The following is a 16,588-nucleotide window of genomic DNA, read 5'->3' on the forward strand; positions in this document are numbered from 1 at the left end:
GCTCCATATTGCAATCACTACTCCTGCAGTTATTTATGCAGTGCTCCAGGCAAAAGCCAGTGAGCACTGCAGCTGGCTCCTGAGCACCATCCTGCACGAGGAGTTACCCATCTCCTCCAAACACATGCTGTAGGAGCCACAGACAAAACTCAACCACCCAAAAGCAAGGCAGTCCAGGGCTGCTTAAAGGCTTGGTTTCCTGAGACATGTTACGCCCTTGCATCTGCTACAGTCAGCGATCAGTAACAACATCCACCGTTATACAGCATTTTTATTCGTAATTCTTTGAAATTATAGCCTGAAACCAAAGGCAAAAAGATTTTTGTGTGGGCAAATAAAGGTAGCGGTGAAATGACTTGTCAAGGTCACAAAGCAAAATCGATGCCAGAGGAGGGAAACTGTGACAACACAACATTGATATCACTGCTGCTACTCAGTCTACTAGTTGTCAGTAAGAATTCAAATGAGCAAGGAAAAAAAAAAGAAAAAAAAAAAAAACCAACCCCAAATGCATATGTTTGCCTGTCAGAGAGCAGCGGAGTGTTTCTGCTCTGTGTGGAATACCAGCAAAGGTTACCAGCTGTGCATGTTTTCAGACAGCAATTTCTGCTGAGTGCAGCCTGCTTGGGGATAACAGAAATGTAGCTTGTAAGTATTTGATAACTGTGTAAATTACGCACAAAATACCTTTAATGCTAATGGAGACAGACTTATGCAGAGATGAGGGGGTACAGCGAGCTAACGCACAGCTGTTGGCCACGCTGAGCTCAAGGACCATGTGCCTGGAGACTGGTGAAAGCAGGCAGATCTTTTGAGGAAGCCTCAAAAGCCAAAATACATCAACTCATTAACAACACAAAATGAGGCAAGCCATCATAGGTGACTTTTGCTTAGCTAAAGCTTTACAAAGCTTAAGAAACAGGGAAAGCCAAGTATCAAAGGAATACACAAAGAACTAATGTTTTCTAAAGCAGTTCCACAAAAATACCATGCTTCAAAATGTTTGCAAAAAAACAAATGGGGAAGGGATGTTGATGAAAACCAGCCCCAAAAATCTATGCATTAAATTAATCATAGAACAAGGTCACCTGTTTTTAAACGACATAGGACTCTGGAAATAAAATTAATCTTATAGAACTATCTAATACCTTCAATTATATTTCTATTAGCCAGAAAAATGCAGAGATCATAATAAATTGTAAAAATTCCCAGAACCACAACATCAGATATATTTGTATGTTTATATTTGTATGTTTAAGACAAGTATTCAGAAAAGAAACAACTCCTCCAGGATGTAGTGGGAAAAAGGGCACTCAGGGAAACTCTTTGGTCACATCCTCACCCTTGGAGGAACATGTTCTGTGATGGACCTGGAGATGACAAAATGCAGCAGTATTATAACTCCTCAGTATGCAACTCCATGTGAAATACCTAACAGCGCCAAAACTAGATTATAATTGTATAGTTCTGCATGTTTGTAATTTCATGTGAGGTACAATCATGTACTGAAAATACTATCAGAAAGCAGGTTTTTCTTGCATTACTCAAAAATCACCCCTCTTGGCAGGAAATTTCCTGCAGATAGGTGTGCCAGAGATAAGGCTTCAGAATTTGTTCCTCTCCAAAGTTCTTCAGATCTTCTCTCTCTCCAAATAAAGGCAGAGAAGAAAGACAGTGTAAAAGGTATGCTACTCTAAACAGTGTATTCTTTGATGCCACGTATTGTCCCTCAGGAGCAGCAGGATATTATAAATGTTGACGTAGCTGAACATCTATACAATGGTTGAAAAGGAAATTGTAGGCAGACGCCTATGTTCCAGCAACTCCATCTTCTTCTAAAGAAGCAAACACCACTCGTGTTCTGTGGTTACTGAGGGACTTCAAGGCACCAGCTCTGCTAACAGAGATTACAGATCCATTACCTCCACTGCACAGCAGAGGACATCACAAAGTAGAAACTGCAGCAGCACGGGAAAACCAAAGATCAGTTGTCCCCATTCATGCCAGTTCCATAGCATTAAAAACAACTCCTAAGGCAAGACTTCACTCGTGTCACCAGACTGACACGTTCATGCCCCTCAATTCACCGATGAAGATCCCACATTAGACATCAGCTGCAGATGTCTAGGCTGCAGATAGTTCCAAGGTGAAAACCTTTTTTTCTCAAATAAACCTGCACCACAGCACAAAACACTGTAAGACACTGTACAGGTGCCAGTTTTGAGAAGGAGACTCTCCTTTGCTCTCACTTGCTATGGTAAATGCCCCACAGCTGAAGAAGCATGTCCCCTCTGAACTGTGACACTTGCCCAGAAGCAAGCCCCATCCTTTCTATGCCTTGTGGACCTTGAACACATTCTCCTCTGGCCTACACCTGGATTCCCTTCAGGAGGAAGCTAACAAGCTTACCCTAAGCGGGACAGGAAGAGCCAGCTCCACAGTTGAGGAGCAATCCCAGAAGGAGCAAGCCAAACTGACCACAGAGTCACCTTAGTGGTGGTTGAACACCCATTCATGTGAGGCAACAGCATGGATTTCTGCCCTGTACATACAAGGCAAAATTTTCAGAAAATGGCTGTCATCAAGGCACTTCAGAGGATCGACCCAGTATATGATGAAAATCCTCTTCCATTGGACTTGGCTTTAGTGACTGTTCATGAGTACAAGGCCGTTAGTACGAACAGTATGGAAAAGGATCATACAGAAAAGTTTCTTTGAAAGCTCACCAAGAGATGATCACATTGTGCACTGCGCTGCATTGAACAGCAGCCAATGACTCTTCTTTGACAGAACATATGCCTCCTTTTTGGTTTTTACAGGCCTTTTATTGACTTGACTTCAGTGATAAAGCAGATGGCCACAGGGGAAGGAGGCTACAGTAGCTCCAGCACAGAGCAGACAGAATATTTATCAGCTGCGGTTAATGCAGCAGGTGTACCTGTCTCATCCACATTTCTTCTCGGTGTTTGTATAGCTGAATAGAAGTTTAAAACCACAGATTTTCACATATAAGCTCCAAATTTTGCCAGTCAAACAGTGACCCAACTTTTCTTTTTGTCTCTTAATTTCCCGTGTATTTTGCACAGGCTTTAATATAGAAAACAGTTTTGCTTTCCACACACCTGTCATTTCTCCTAGAATGTATTAAATGAATTGTTTCTCATTCATTATATTGCTATTTAGCTTACACTTGGTAACAATATTTGGTATTATTGTAACATAATTCATCCTTCTGATTTTTGCACTTGCCTAAGATTTTATTTGAAAATTCATAAAATCCTTTTGCTGTTACAGGTGACTTTGATGCACATCAACAGCTGGACAGGCAAGAAGCCAAGCCAGGAGGCTTGGCCGGCAGTCCAAGTAGGAAGGTTATGTTCTGTCCTCCCTTCTGCCAACACCACCCCGACCCCACATTCCTCTTCCTCCCCTCTCACTGTCCATAGCAGGGAATTAAGTTGTCAGCATTGCAAGTAAAGCAGGATTTTCACCTTTTTTTCTTCCCTCACTTCTGAAAAGGTCAGTGGGGAGCTCTGCCCTACCTGCAGCAATGTTTGAATTTTGACAGTCATTTTAAGATAACCACAACTGTGGCACCCAGCAAACTTTTAAGGTGAATCCACCATCCCTACACCCTTCTAGTGAACTGCTGTTGCTCTTCCTTGACAATTGGGAGACGAAACCATGAACACAAGGAAAGGCACACTGACATGAGGACATACTCTGTACAGAGCTGGGCACTGGAGAATTTGCTGCTTCAAGCCTAGTGGTCTGCAATGTAATTGTCCCCAAAGTTTCCAGGGTCACGGAGGAAGTCTCTTTTAAGTTCGTTTCCCATTTTCTTGCCAACACCAAAAATCCCCCCTCTCTTAAATCCTAGGCTAACTTCTAAAACAGGAACCTCTGGACTGTGAGGGCAGCCTGGGCAGTAAGATGGGAGGGACAAGTTGCTCCTCTCCCAGTAACAAAAACAGTTCCAGAGAAATTTTGCTTGCAAAACCTTTCAACAATATTTTACATCTTTTTCCTAAGGGACAGAATTGATGGTGTCTTTATTTATTAGGTGGCTTTGAGACATATTCTAATGCTGTTTTCAAAACAAGTCGAGATCTAATAGTTTCGAGAACCCTTACTGTATTTAATATATAGTTTGTACTGAAATCCCTGATTATGCATATGCTTTCTATTATGCTAGCTGATGGTGTTGCATTGAGTAGTATTGAATAATTCAGCAGATTTAGCACGACTCAAGTGTAAATCAGTCAGATACAGTAACACGATAACCACACTGCCTTTAAACTCTTAAAAATGCATGGAAACTTTATTTCATAAAGGGGCGTACTCTGTTTTCCACCGGTCCTCATTGACTGTGAGATGTTGCATTTTTGTTTTCTTGGCTATTCAACAAGATTTAATTAAACAATAAACTAGTTACTGTGGCAGAAATAATAAAAAAAAAAAGCCTTTGGAGTGTTATGTTTCCTTTATTAGCATAGTGATGTGAAACTAAACAGAAAAAGCAATCTAATAACAAACATTCCTTTGAGAAGGGCTCTGGGAGCAAAAGGACATCCACTTATTGTTCAGCCCATCCCATTGGTCCATATACGGCAATAAAGGTACAATAGAAGGAAACAGGAAACAGACTGGCACATCTGCATTATCTTATTAGAGGCTAATGGATATCTGAGAGGAACATGCATCTGATGCTGAATAGTCTGTACCAATCTCCGAAGCAATTACTCTTAATTAGTGGATTCTGTTTATAGATGGAACTTAGTGTACCCTTCTGTATCAAAGAGATGCAGGCATCTGGAGAGAGATATGGTTTTCTTAAAGGGAAAGCACTACCGCACAATGTGAGGGTTGGACTGGGGGGGGGGTGGGGGTGGCAAATAAAAGCTCTCTGAAGCATAACGTATTCTACTGTATTATTAATCAAAAGAGCATGCTGGTTTAAGAAAAGGAAAGAAAAAAAGAAGACCATACTGTTAATCTCAAACTCTGAAAGTAAACATAGAAAGCTAATACTTGCATATGAATTATATGACAAAAACCACTTTGATGATAAGCAAATAAACAACCGAGCCTAAAATTTTCAACTGCTGGCCAAAAAGCTTAAAATAGCAGCTTAAGTCAGAAGAACAACATCTGCATTTTGTATCTGCCAAGTCTGCAGCCAAAAAAAGTAAACCACTCTATATGACCAGATGCATGAATAAAAAAGAAAATGTATGAAACAGAACTTCAAAGTCAGTTTATTGAAAAGCAGATCTGTAGCTCTTATATCCCATAACCACAATTGTCATATATTTTCAACTATAGGTGCAAGACTTATGGGAGGAGGGACGATAAACTGTAACAGAATTAAGACACTCTTACTATGACACTTTTCCTACATCTTGGTATATAAGATAGCTGTCTGCTGGGCAACTGTGAATTCCTTTTCGTCATAAAGCTGACGCTTGCAAAATGGGTTTGTGTTTTATTTGTTTTTTCCTGAGATTGTTAAGAGATAATTAATATAATTAATGCAATTGTTGTTTATTTGAAAATCCTATTGGGAAGTATTAAAGGGGGGGTGGGTGAAGCTTCTTTTTCCCTAAGCAGCTATGCTTCGTATTGCCTGCATTGAAAACACACACTGATATATGCCTGAAAAAAGCAAATCTAAATCTGAAAGGGGAAAAGAAAAAAAAAAGTGAGACACAATGACACCCATTTATTTACACACCATACAACAGTACCCTGCTGTGCCAGCTATTGATTTTAGTGGAACTGAGAGTCCATGTTGGAGAGTAGCAGCTGTGAGCACATAGCCTGAATCCTCATATGGGAACAATACTCTATAAGCAGAATAACCTATTTCAGCCAACCTTCATGTGTAACATATAACGCTAAAAACACACACAGCTTACATTTCAAAATCTGAAAGGCACTATGGCTATTTGTTCCACAAATGTTCAGGGGAGATATTAATTTATTTGTGCTAGCACAATGCTAGCATAATGCTAGCATAACGAAGAGATGTGGAGGATTGAAAAATCCATGCTTCCCAAGTCCGTTATTCTACAGAGATGTTAATTCTGTTCTATACTAACCATATTTAAGATCCTCCCACTGCATCAGGCAATTTCTCATTTTCTCCTGTTTGCTGTTTGTAACTGAGTTGTAACTGAGGTCTGGGGGAGGGTGGGGGGGTGGTGGTGTGATGTTTTTTGGTTGGTTTTGTTTCAGTTTGGGGTTTTTTTACAGCTATCTGCATTCCATGTTTCTTCCATTACTCAGCAGTTGCCAAAACTATACTGAGAAGTAAAGATAAATGGTTAGGTCAGGTGATGGGGTTAACAATTTACTGTGTGTACTGCCCCGAGAGCCAGATATAGTAGAATTGGCTCATGTTTATGTACAGGATGAGAAGTTGATTTCCTGTGCAGTGGCTTTCAATCACCTTTGTAAGGGACTCTCTTGCAGTTTTCTGCAGAGAATTCAAGGGGCTTTGAATACATTTTGTGCTGGTATATAGGATACTCTGCTTTGTAACTAAATGCATTCCTTACTTATTCTGTCACATTCAAAAATCCCAATGGACTGTCAAGAAACTAAGTTCTCTTTCATTTATGGAAACCAAGAGGAGGGTAACTGAGCTTCCTGCTCCCTGAGTTCAAACGAACTTTTACACTTATTTCCCTCCCCAACTTAAAAAGCTGTTTCTTAATCCTTAAAATTGCTCTTTCAGTGGAATCAAAACTTCTGTTCTTGCATGGTCATCTCTGTCAGTCCTTATTAATGTTTCTAAGGATGTAAACCAGTAATTCCATATTGAGAATACCCTAAATGAGAGCCTATCCCATGGGCTACAGAGGTTTAGTAGATCAGAGAGAGAATTGCCAGACCAAGCCTGTGGTGGGTTTTTTTCAGACCAAACCTTCCCCTGTTCCAAACTCAAAGGGAAAAATACATCACTCCTCTCAAAACACAACTCAGATGATCCACAATTTAAGCAGCACAAGGGTAGCCAGCAAAAACAGCTCTTACAAAGCAGGCTGGTCACTCAAGTCACATATAGCCAGAAACTCCAATACGAAGCTTTCCCCACACAAGATGCTATGCCTACTGCTTTAGTCTTGTTCTCAGATTACATTTTTTCAGCAGGTTTCCTTTGTTTCTGCAGTTTCTCCCTACAGTTCAGAAAAACTACACCGGACTTTGCAACCCAAATTGTCCTTTACAGTCCTGTATGTCCAACAAGATTGTTTTGATCCTACCTGCTTCTATGTGAGATGGCAACCAATGAAGAGGAAATATCATTGATGGGAGTAGAGAACCTATCCCTTGGGCTCCCCTCTCATCATCCAGTCACGGAAGAGAAAAAGAACCACAGACAACAAAGGTGAGCTGTAAGCTGCAACCAGCACCAACACGCTTCTAAGATTTAGGCCAGCAGGTAGCACCTTAAACTGACAGAGCACTCAACTATCTATAAAGGAAAGGTAGAATCACTGATCTCTGGTTCAGAATGGCACATGCTTCCTGTCCAGCAAAAAGATCTTCCATTGAAGGTCTTCCCCTTCACTGGCAATTAACTGATCTGGCTACAAGGCACCTCAAGGTAGCATCACACTGATTCCCAGTCAAAGCAAGTTTTTGTGAGAAGGGCTCTTGGAAAGAGATGGGAGGCCAGGGGAAGGGGGACAGAGTAAGTAAGGAAAACCACATCCTGCTGTCTATGTTCAATAGTGTCATCCAATATTATGGGACATGCAGATGTTTACAAGTATGCCAATCTCTTTCCAAGTGGTGTTACAGCTAGAGGGGTGTGGAGGATCTATCTGAAGACTCCCAAGCATCCTCTCAGAGTGCTCATCCTTAACCTTCTAGCTGATGGGAAACATGTCATGGTGACCAATAGCAAATACAGCACTTACCATCACTGCAACTACTAAAAAGGCCTTATACTGACTGTTTATAACCTTTAAGAGGCCTCTGAGATCAGTAAGAGGGGTCAAGTGATGTTATTGTTTTGGTGACAGACAGAAGATCCCTAGTAAATGATGGCGGCCTGGGAATCATTAAAAGAATGGAGTATTTCATCTGCTCAGAAGCTGAAGAGGGAAGCAGCTCTGGAGGGCAGCTCCTTGACAGAGAGTACATCTTTTTGGGAGGCCAACACTCTATGGTCACAATGAACACTACAGGTGAACCACTGAAACAGGATGACAAGGTAATTCATTAAAGGAGAGCACAAAGACATGCAAGACCAGTACTAACTTTTACTGGTGACAATAAGTGCATGCTGGTATCAAAACCCCAACCGGTGAAACCAGGAGTCAGGGAAGAGGTTCATCAAATGCTCTATGAGTGTCAGGTGCGGAAAACACTAGTGTTGATGGCTATGCTTTATCCATACATCAGTGTAGGTGATGTAAAGTCACTGTAGGCTAATATTGGGAAGGATCAGGGCCATTTAGATTTGCAACACTTGCTGTTAGCTTTCACTGAATAAGACATTGCTAGAGATGACTGTCCCAGTACAGAAGGAAGTCTCATCTGTCTGTCCAGCCTCAGAGGTATCTTCCTGACAAGTCTTGGTCTTAGCAGAACTATCACAATAAAGCAAAGCTGCATACCATTTTGCTCCCTGAGGTCAGTTGGGTTGCCTTCCTCTGCATGGACCCATACAGGCTATTTTCTCTGGCACAAAGGAAGGAACCTAGTAGTCAAGTTTAGCCAGCCTGGATGTCTAGCCACAACTGCAAATTGCAGCATTAGACTTGTTTTCATTGCCAGTTTGAGGAATAAGCAGCTGTACAGCTTCAGTTTCCACTTATGCTTTGTTCAGTACTTGGACAACCAGTAAATACAGATCTTTTTGTGCCCATTGTGGCACATATGTGTTGCCTGGAAACACACTGAAGAAGGATCAGTGCAGTATGTGATCTTCACACACTGTGCAAAGAAACAAAGACTTCAACAGTCACCGAGATAAACAACGAGGAGGATAAAATTCTGTTTAATTTGGGAAACAAGCACCACAATAGATGGCTCTGCCTCAATTCAGCATGCTTCACTATATACACCACACAGAGAAGGATCCTGCAAGAGTCCACTGTACTGCAAAGAAAAATTCTGCTATCTGGAGTAATCTAAACTCATTGTTAGAATGAGCATGTGGATTCACTCAAAAAATGAATAATGTACATTCAGAAGGCTGTCTGAGAAATCTGAAAGATTTTGTTAGGGATGTGCCTGAATTGTGAAATGATGATCTAGGCTTCCCAATCCCCCAGTCAGAGATAGGAGGCAAGGCACTATGTTCAGGAAGTAGGTTCAATGCATTAGCAGTTTAATTTTTTGCACTACAAGGCTAGAAATTCTACTTCCTCAGAGCTAAGGAGTTTGTATCCTTGCTGCACCCCTTTGTCAAGTCAGGAGGGTGATTCAAGCAGAACACGGAAAAACAGGGTTCAAGCACTGGTTGCGAACTTCGTTTCTGAATACTAGTCTGTTGGACTAGGGGTGCATCTATCACCTTAATATCACGGAGGTGTGGACACTGTGCTAACACAAAATAACTTAACACACATAATTTATCATCTTTTGTTATATATGGCAAGTCTAGTAGTATGTCTGCTGAAAGGTTCTGTAATTCCTCTGAGTTATTAGAGTCTTCAGTCCTACTTTACCCAGAAGACGACATTTCTGCTGTCTACTTCAGGCCCCTGAGCCTTCACTTACTACATATCACAAGTTCCAATATATTCCCAGTAAGACTCCCTGAGGGTCAGCAGAATATGCCAGAGGGCTGGTGGAGATTATGAACATTTATTTTAAAACCTCTATTCTCTGTAGCTCTCTGTCACAGGAACAATAGGGTAGCAAAATTAGGAACAAGCGCAGCCATTAACTAGGAGGGGACAAAGCCATAGAGTGGATTGCAGAACAAAAATAGCATTTTTATTGTCAATATTTTGCTTAACAGGGAGCCAATAAAGCAATTGCAAAATGCTAATAATATGCTGAGATAACACTGCACATGTAAGCACCTTCAGAGCCATCCTCTGAATCATCTGAAAATGTTGCAAAACCTTATCAGTCAGGTCGTAAGGACAGAGGTGCAATAATCAATCATGGTAGCCACAAAACTAGTGCATCTTTTCCCATCCGAACACACTCAGAAGATCTATGTCCCAGAATTATTCTGCTAGAGGTGCTAGACAGATGGATTACATTATCAGAAAGACCGAAGTGAACCATGACCTTACATTTCACTTCCAAAAGCAACCTAACAGGAGCCTAAGCACTGACAAAATTCAAGGAGACTTGTGTCATACATGCCAGTCTACAAAACAGGACTTCAGATAGAACACAAAGGTATTCTTCCAGTATAAGCAAGTGTGTGAATTAATTGCACAGCAATCATTCCCAACAAGACCCTCTCTGAAAGCATCCTTCCACTGCTAAATGCAAGACAACTTTCCCACTTCCATGGACAGGGAAACTAGCCTGAATTACTTCACATTTACTGTGCAGGAAGACGTTGCATGCAGACTCTTAGGGATGGAGACAGGTAATAGCCACCACACGGCATTTAGACCTGCCCAAAATTACTGTCATGCTTACGTATTTTAGCCATAACCAGTTTAACCTGGACCCAGATCAAACACTTAACAGGGCAGCAATTAGCCTCTGAATGCACTGGGATCACTAATCCTACATCTTCACTAGAGAAGTAATGTATTAAAATTACTAATTTTGAAAGAATTCAAGAAAGTAACAGTGAGCATTTTCATAATTACTTCATGATATATGGATTAAGTGTAAAGCTCTCAACAGCATCTGGAGTCCCATAGGAGCTGCTACACTTGGCTAACATTGCCAAAGAAGATGACTCCTGTGGAAAGACACTGCGGTCAGGCAGTGCCTCCTCTAACAAGCCTCCAACCGATTCTGAACCACCACAAGCAGAACAGCAAGTCTCGGCAATAAGATGCCCATTTCTGCAACCTCCAACCCACACAATCCAATAAATATAAGCCAGTAAGAGAAGCAATGTTCTCAAAGCTCCCAGCAGCACTCTTCCCCCACGTGCCAGGAGTCAGGCTCGGTGTGCTGCTGAGTATAAGCCAGCACAGACCCATCTCCTGGTACTGACAACACCATCTCTGCTGCAGCAGCCTGTCCTTCCTTTGTGTTTACCAGGCAGTGCAGTCTGAGTCGCTCTGCCACGTACTCTGCTTTTATTGTATAATAATAATATATCCAGAGCCAGACAGCTGGGCAGGTACACTTTCCATACCACCTTTGTTACATGTCTGGTAATCGCCCTTCCCCACTGCAGCAGAATGACCTTACCAAGGCTCTTCCTGCATGATTTTCAGGACAGCAGCACTTCACAAGTCAGGATCCAGCAGCCCAATGCACCACAAAGGGCAAAGAAGAGTGAGAAGCTAGAAGCCGGGAAGCCCAGCTGGGTGCCCAAGGCCAATAAGACAATCTGATTTAACCATGCAAATACCAGCGGCCAAGTAGAGCGTATCTTTGAATTGGGAGTGTCAAAGCAGACATGTCACAACTGAGAGCGTTTTTCTAACAGCACCTGAAGTTCCTTCAACAGATGCACATGTTGGGTGACAATTAAGAAAAAGAAAAGAGAAAAAAAAGGGTGGATCTTAGCTAGTAAGACAGAACCATTCAAAATCCACTCACAACTTTTGTTATTATAATCAGGCCAAAAAATCACTAAGCAGAATAGTCCAGTTTGAGATGGCTGAAAGGTACATGCTGGTTCAAGCACATCCCTCTGTATTACCCTGACAGCATCCTCTTCCCAGCTAGAGCTGTCTGTGCCAACTGGCTCTCAGACAGTTGTCCATTATATGGGGTCTCACAGAGTACCATATGCTAAAGCAAATTGTAAGTAAGCAGAAAAAAGCAATTTAAGTGTCCTCAAAATGATGCATAAGCAAGAGAACGCAATAAAGATGCCAGCTAATGGAAATAATCTCTCAAAATAAGTGAATTCTGTATAGGCTGTCACCTCCTTTATACAAGATGTGGTTCTTGAAGATACTCTGCCCATATGGATCCTAAGACAAAGTTTTCTATCTCTCAGTGTGGAGTCTGGACAGTGAGATGGGGAGAACCATGGTTGCTCCACACTGCATATCCAAGTTTATGAGGGAGAGGGGAAGGGAGCAGAAGTGGGAGAAAAAACAAACAAGTTGGGTACAGTCACTGTTGCGTAATTTGATGACAGATGTGAAGATCCCTTTCATGAATGCAAAGCTCGTGTGCGCTGTCAGAGATTCACAATGACAATGATCTGAAAAAAACACTCCAGCCTACTTAAAATAATTATTTAAAATGAAAAGTGACTAAATTGTGTGGAATACTGAGAAATTAAAGGATGTATTACAAGCAACATACCTGATTGAATGGCACATGAAAGACTATTCCAAGAAAAATGATGCAGAGCTCTAATATAGCAAGAGTTGGAAGAGATACTGAAGATTGAGAAAAAGCACCCTCTCATCATTCCTTTGTACAAATAGCTGCATTTACAACAGAGACTAGGTCTCATATTCATGCAACCACTCTGAAGCTGTTTTTACCAGACAAAAATGTGTGGTTTTTTAATAACATACATTAAAAATTAGGAGATATACTCCTAAAATAATAACAGGAGTCCATGTGATAAAGAAAACCATAGGATCTCCTCCCTTTTAACACATTTTATAACCACAGTAATATGCTTAAACTATGGTTTTACCATGTGTGAGCTAAGACAATTTTTTCCTCCACGTGTTTGAACAGTAATGATGGGCCTTAATAAAAAAAATGAATCAGGTGTATTGTCTTTAATACGAGAGTATAAGGGTCTTGAAACAGAAAGAAATATTAATTCTCTTGTACAAAGAGGAACACAAAAATGTAGCCTCTGCAGATCTAAGCATCAAAGACCAAATGGCCTAGAAGTAGAATAATACAAAAATTTGAGAAACGCTATAGTGAGAACTTAAATTCCAGTATAACATTTGATTTAGTGATAATCCTCCAAAAACAGTTCTGCATCTGATAAACACAAGTTTAGGATCCAGTTGTTGACACATGGTAAGGAAATGAAACACATTCTCCCTATATGAAGTTCACATTTTTCTGGGTGAAACAAAGCACACTTGTATCTCATGTCTCTAAGGCACCTTTTAAAGCAGTAAGGAGAACTGAAAGTCATCTACACAAAGCAATATTGCCTGACGTGCTAAAAAGATCTGAATTAAATAACTTGACTGTCACATTCACTCTTAAGCCTTTGAAAAGTAAGGAAACCCAATTTAAGATTTACACAACAAACCCAAGGCACACAATTCATTGATATTACAACTCCGCTTCACATACCTCACTGCAAAGGTAGGTTATTCAATGAACCTCTTCGGGTCAAACAAAAATAGAAAACCCTTTATTAAAACGAGTGAAGGTAGAAAGTTGCATTCAGCAGAACATCACAATAATAACAACCACAATAATAATATATTCTCCTTTAAGAAATTCTCCACTTTTAAAGAAGAAACAGAAATGTTAGTGGGTCTGGCAAGTGGTGACAAAGGCACCCAGTTCACACCCTTCTGAACAGAATCCATCATTTAGCCATATACCAGCCAACCAAGATTACTTTGTTCCTCAATTTTTAAAAGCACATAATTCTGAATAATTATGTTACTCATTGGTCCTGAATATTACTGAATAGCAAATGCATCAAGCAGGAAGCTAAATTTTATAATTTAAAACATGCATACACATAAAAGGGGAGGGAAAAAAAAAAAAAGGATACACTTTTTCAAAACAACATACAAAATTACATAGCAACAGTGTAAAAGCTTCTGGACAATTTCCTCTCCCTAGCCTCCAATGGAGGGCTTATTCCAGAGAGACAACCCTCAGCAGACAAAGCCCGCTTGTAAACATAGGAACACAGGAATTGCTGTACTGGGTCAGATTAATAGTCCATTTAGTTCAGTAACCTCTCATTTGACAGCAGCCAGCATCAGATGCTTCAGGGAAAGGATAAAGAAATCTCTAGGAGAGCAATTACAGAAAAACTTTCCCATAAAATTTCTTTCCAACTCCCATCATCTACTGGATGGCTTATTCCCTGTAACAGGAGATTTTCTCCTGGTCCTTTTGTTTGTTTTTGCTAGCCTGAATAATACAAATAATGCTAAGTAATACCCCAAATATTGTGGATATCTTCTATAGCTATATTCCCATATGGTTTTAATCCTCAAAATTTTGGCCCTAGCAGAATTGAGAGGCACCGAGTTTCAACATCACCAGTGTGCTGCTTAAAATAATATTCTACTATGCTTTTAAACAACTCTCATTTTCCCTGGATGATCCTGTGTAGTTATAGGACCTAGTGTAGCATAGCAAAAGAAAAGTTAAGTGGATGTAAGTCACTTTCTTCCAGAGACCCTGCTGCTCTGTTTTTCTCACCAGTGTAAGCCAATGCAATGACTCTTCACAAAGAGGCTTGGAGAAGGCAGAAATTCCCTCCCCCACCCCAAATGTTTCAGGTTTCCTTCAGGACAAACATTAGTTTCTTCGACAAATTTACTTGTTCATCTTAGTTGCGCGTATACACTTCTTCGAATGTCACCATCTAGTTAACAACTTCCTTAAATTTCAGGGCAAACACTTTTCTGGGCAGGAAAAGAAAAATCAATTCTTGAATAACTAGTCAAGAGTAGCAAGTCATTTCTCTAATTAAGGCATTGACTTTCTTCTAAGATTGCACTAGAATTATCTGTATAGTCACTTCCATGTTAAAACCCTAGGTAAATATTAGTAAAGAAACAATTACATCAATTAATAATAGCAGCTGACAGATAAACACCATGGAGAGGACTCCATTCACTCCCCACACAAACACAGTGCCGGTTTCCAAATGAAGGCAGAATGGAAACAATATGGACCCAAGCTGTCCCAAAAACTCTATTTGCATCTGCAACTAAACACTTAGGGTCTGTAAATACCAAGCCATTACCAGTCTGCTTGCCATCCTCTTAACTGGTCCACAGTAAGCAGCTAAGGGGGAAGCTCCAGGCAAGCAGGGACAGCAGCTCTTGAGCAGTCTGCCCCATTGTTTGATCTCTGGTTGGCTTTAGGGTCACCTGGGATCCATTCATAACGGCTGAAGTCTGCGAGCTGTCTCCAGGATTTTTGGAGAAGGCTGAACACTTGCAATTTTTGTTAATTTATTCACTGTCCACGTCCATGTATCTTCATTTGTAAGTCAGCTCAAGCATGGAAATGAATAGAGCATGGGCATTAGATGAAATTATTTCAGCACACATTACTTTTGGCAGCTTAGAGATGTAAGTTCCAAATTTAAAAACTCTTCAAAAAAGTATCAGTTCAAATAGATGTGGATGATGGCAATCCTCCAAACATTATTGCTGAAAATAAGACTAGCATAAGCAAATCATCCCTGTGAAATCAGTTGTGACAAAACACCTGAGCAAGGAATGGCTACATGAGATAATTTTTTTTAATTTTCATTTTAAACAACACGGTGTGAATACCATACTTCAAGTTTCCCTAATCTCATTTCAAATTACATTCTCCCATTCAGTTCCATCTATATAGAGACAAAAGGCAGAGCAGAAACAGTAAGACTCTGGTCATTGCTTGAGATTCAGGCTGAAGGAGGAACTAAATCACTGAAACAGCTGTTGATGGGGAGCTGGGAAGCCTCAGTGGTATCCCCCTCATCTCTTATTGCAGGTCCTTCCAAATAAATTCAATGTAAAGATTACATCGCATGGGCAGATAAGAAGTGGAACCAGGTCTTATCCAAGGACCAGCTGATATTTGTATGTGATCTGCCCCTCACAAATATCAAAGGGATACCACAGAGCTGACAGCATCTGGCAAAACCTGGCACAAAGAACCCTTAGCCCAGGGCTCCTGGTGCTGTCAGGGACGGATGGCTCAGATAAGCACCGTGGAACATCTGCAGCCGCTCCTCACAGGTACAAAAAGCAAATACCATCACCTATCAGACAGAACGGTGGGGAATGATGTTCCTGATCTCAACACAGCCGGCAGCGGGGTCTTGTCTTATGTACTAGACAAGGTGAAGTAAAATGGATGCATTCAGGTTTTTACAAATGTCACTATAATCTTTTTCTTTATTATTCACAGGATTTAGGAGACACTTATCCCACTATCAATGGAGTCAGAGGCTCAGAATAACAGTGTTGCTCTATCAGCAAAGGGAAAGTGCGAAAAAGAAACTATAAATCAACCAACTTAACTGGGATGGCTCAAAAAGGGACATGTAAGAAGCAAGTTCAAAAATACTAGAAACCACTTCTGAGCAACGTCAAGCAGACTGAAATCTTAAGAGTTTAGAGAAAAAAAAAGGAAAGTGTTGTGACAAGTAATCTAAACAAATGTTAAAAGTGAAGTTTGACAAAGATAAAATATCTGCCAAACACCCAAAACATAAATGAAACTGCCATTCAGCAAGGGCCAAATAAAACAAGATGTAGCCAGGCAGTTTCTGACAGAACAGTGAGGGCATTGT

At 40.7% G+C, this 16,588-nt stretch overlaps 1 protein-coding gene across 1 annotated transcript in view; it reads right to left on the minus strand.

Moving 5' to 3' along the window:
• RARB (retinoic acid receptor beta) overlaps positions 1-16,588 on the minus strand; it is a 319,544-nt gene that overhangs the window by 194,676 nt on the left and 108,280 nt on the right. The window lies entirely within an intron of this gene.

Source organism: Strix uralensis, chromosome 1 (assembly GCF_047716275.1).
Source record: "Strix uralensis isolate ZFMK-TIS-50842 chromosome 1, bStrUra1, whole genome shotgun sequence".
NCBI classification, from domain to species: domain Eukaryota; kingdom Metazoa; phylum Chordata; class Aves; order Strigiformes; family Strigidae; genus Strix; species Strix uralensis.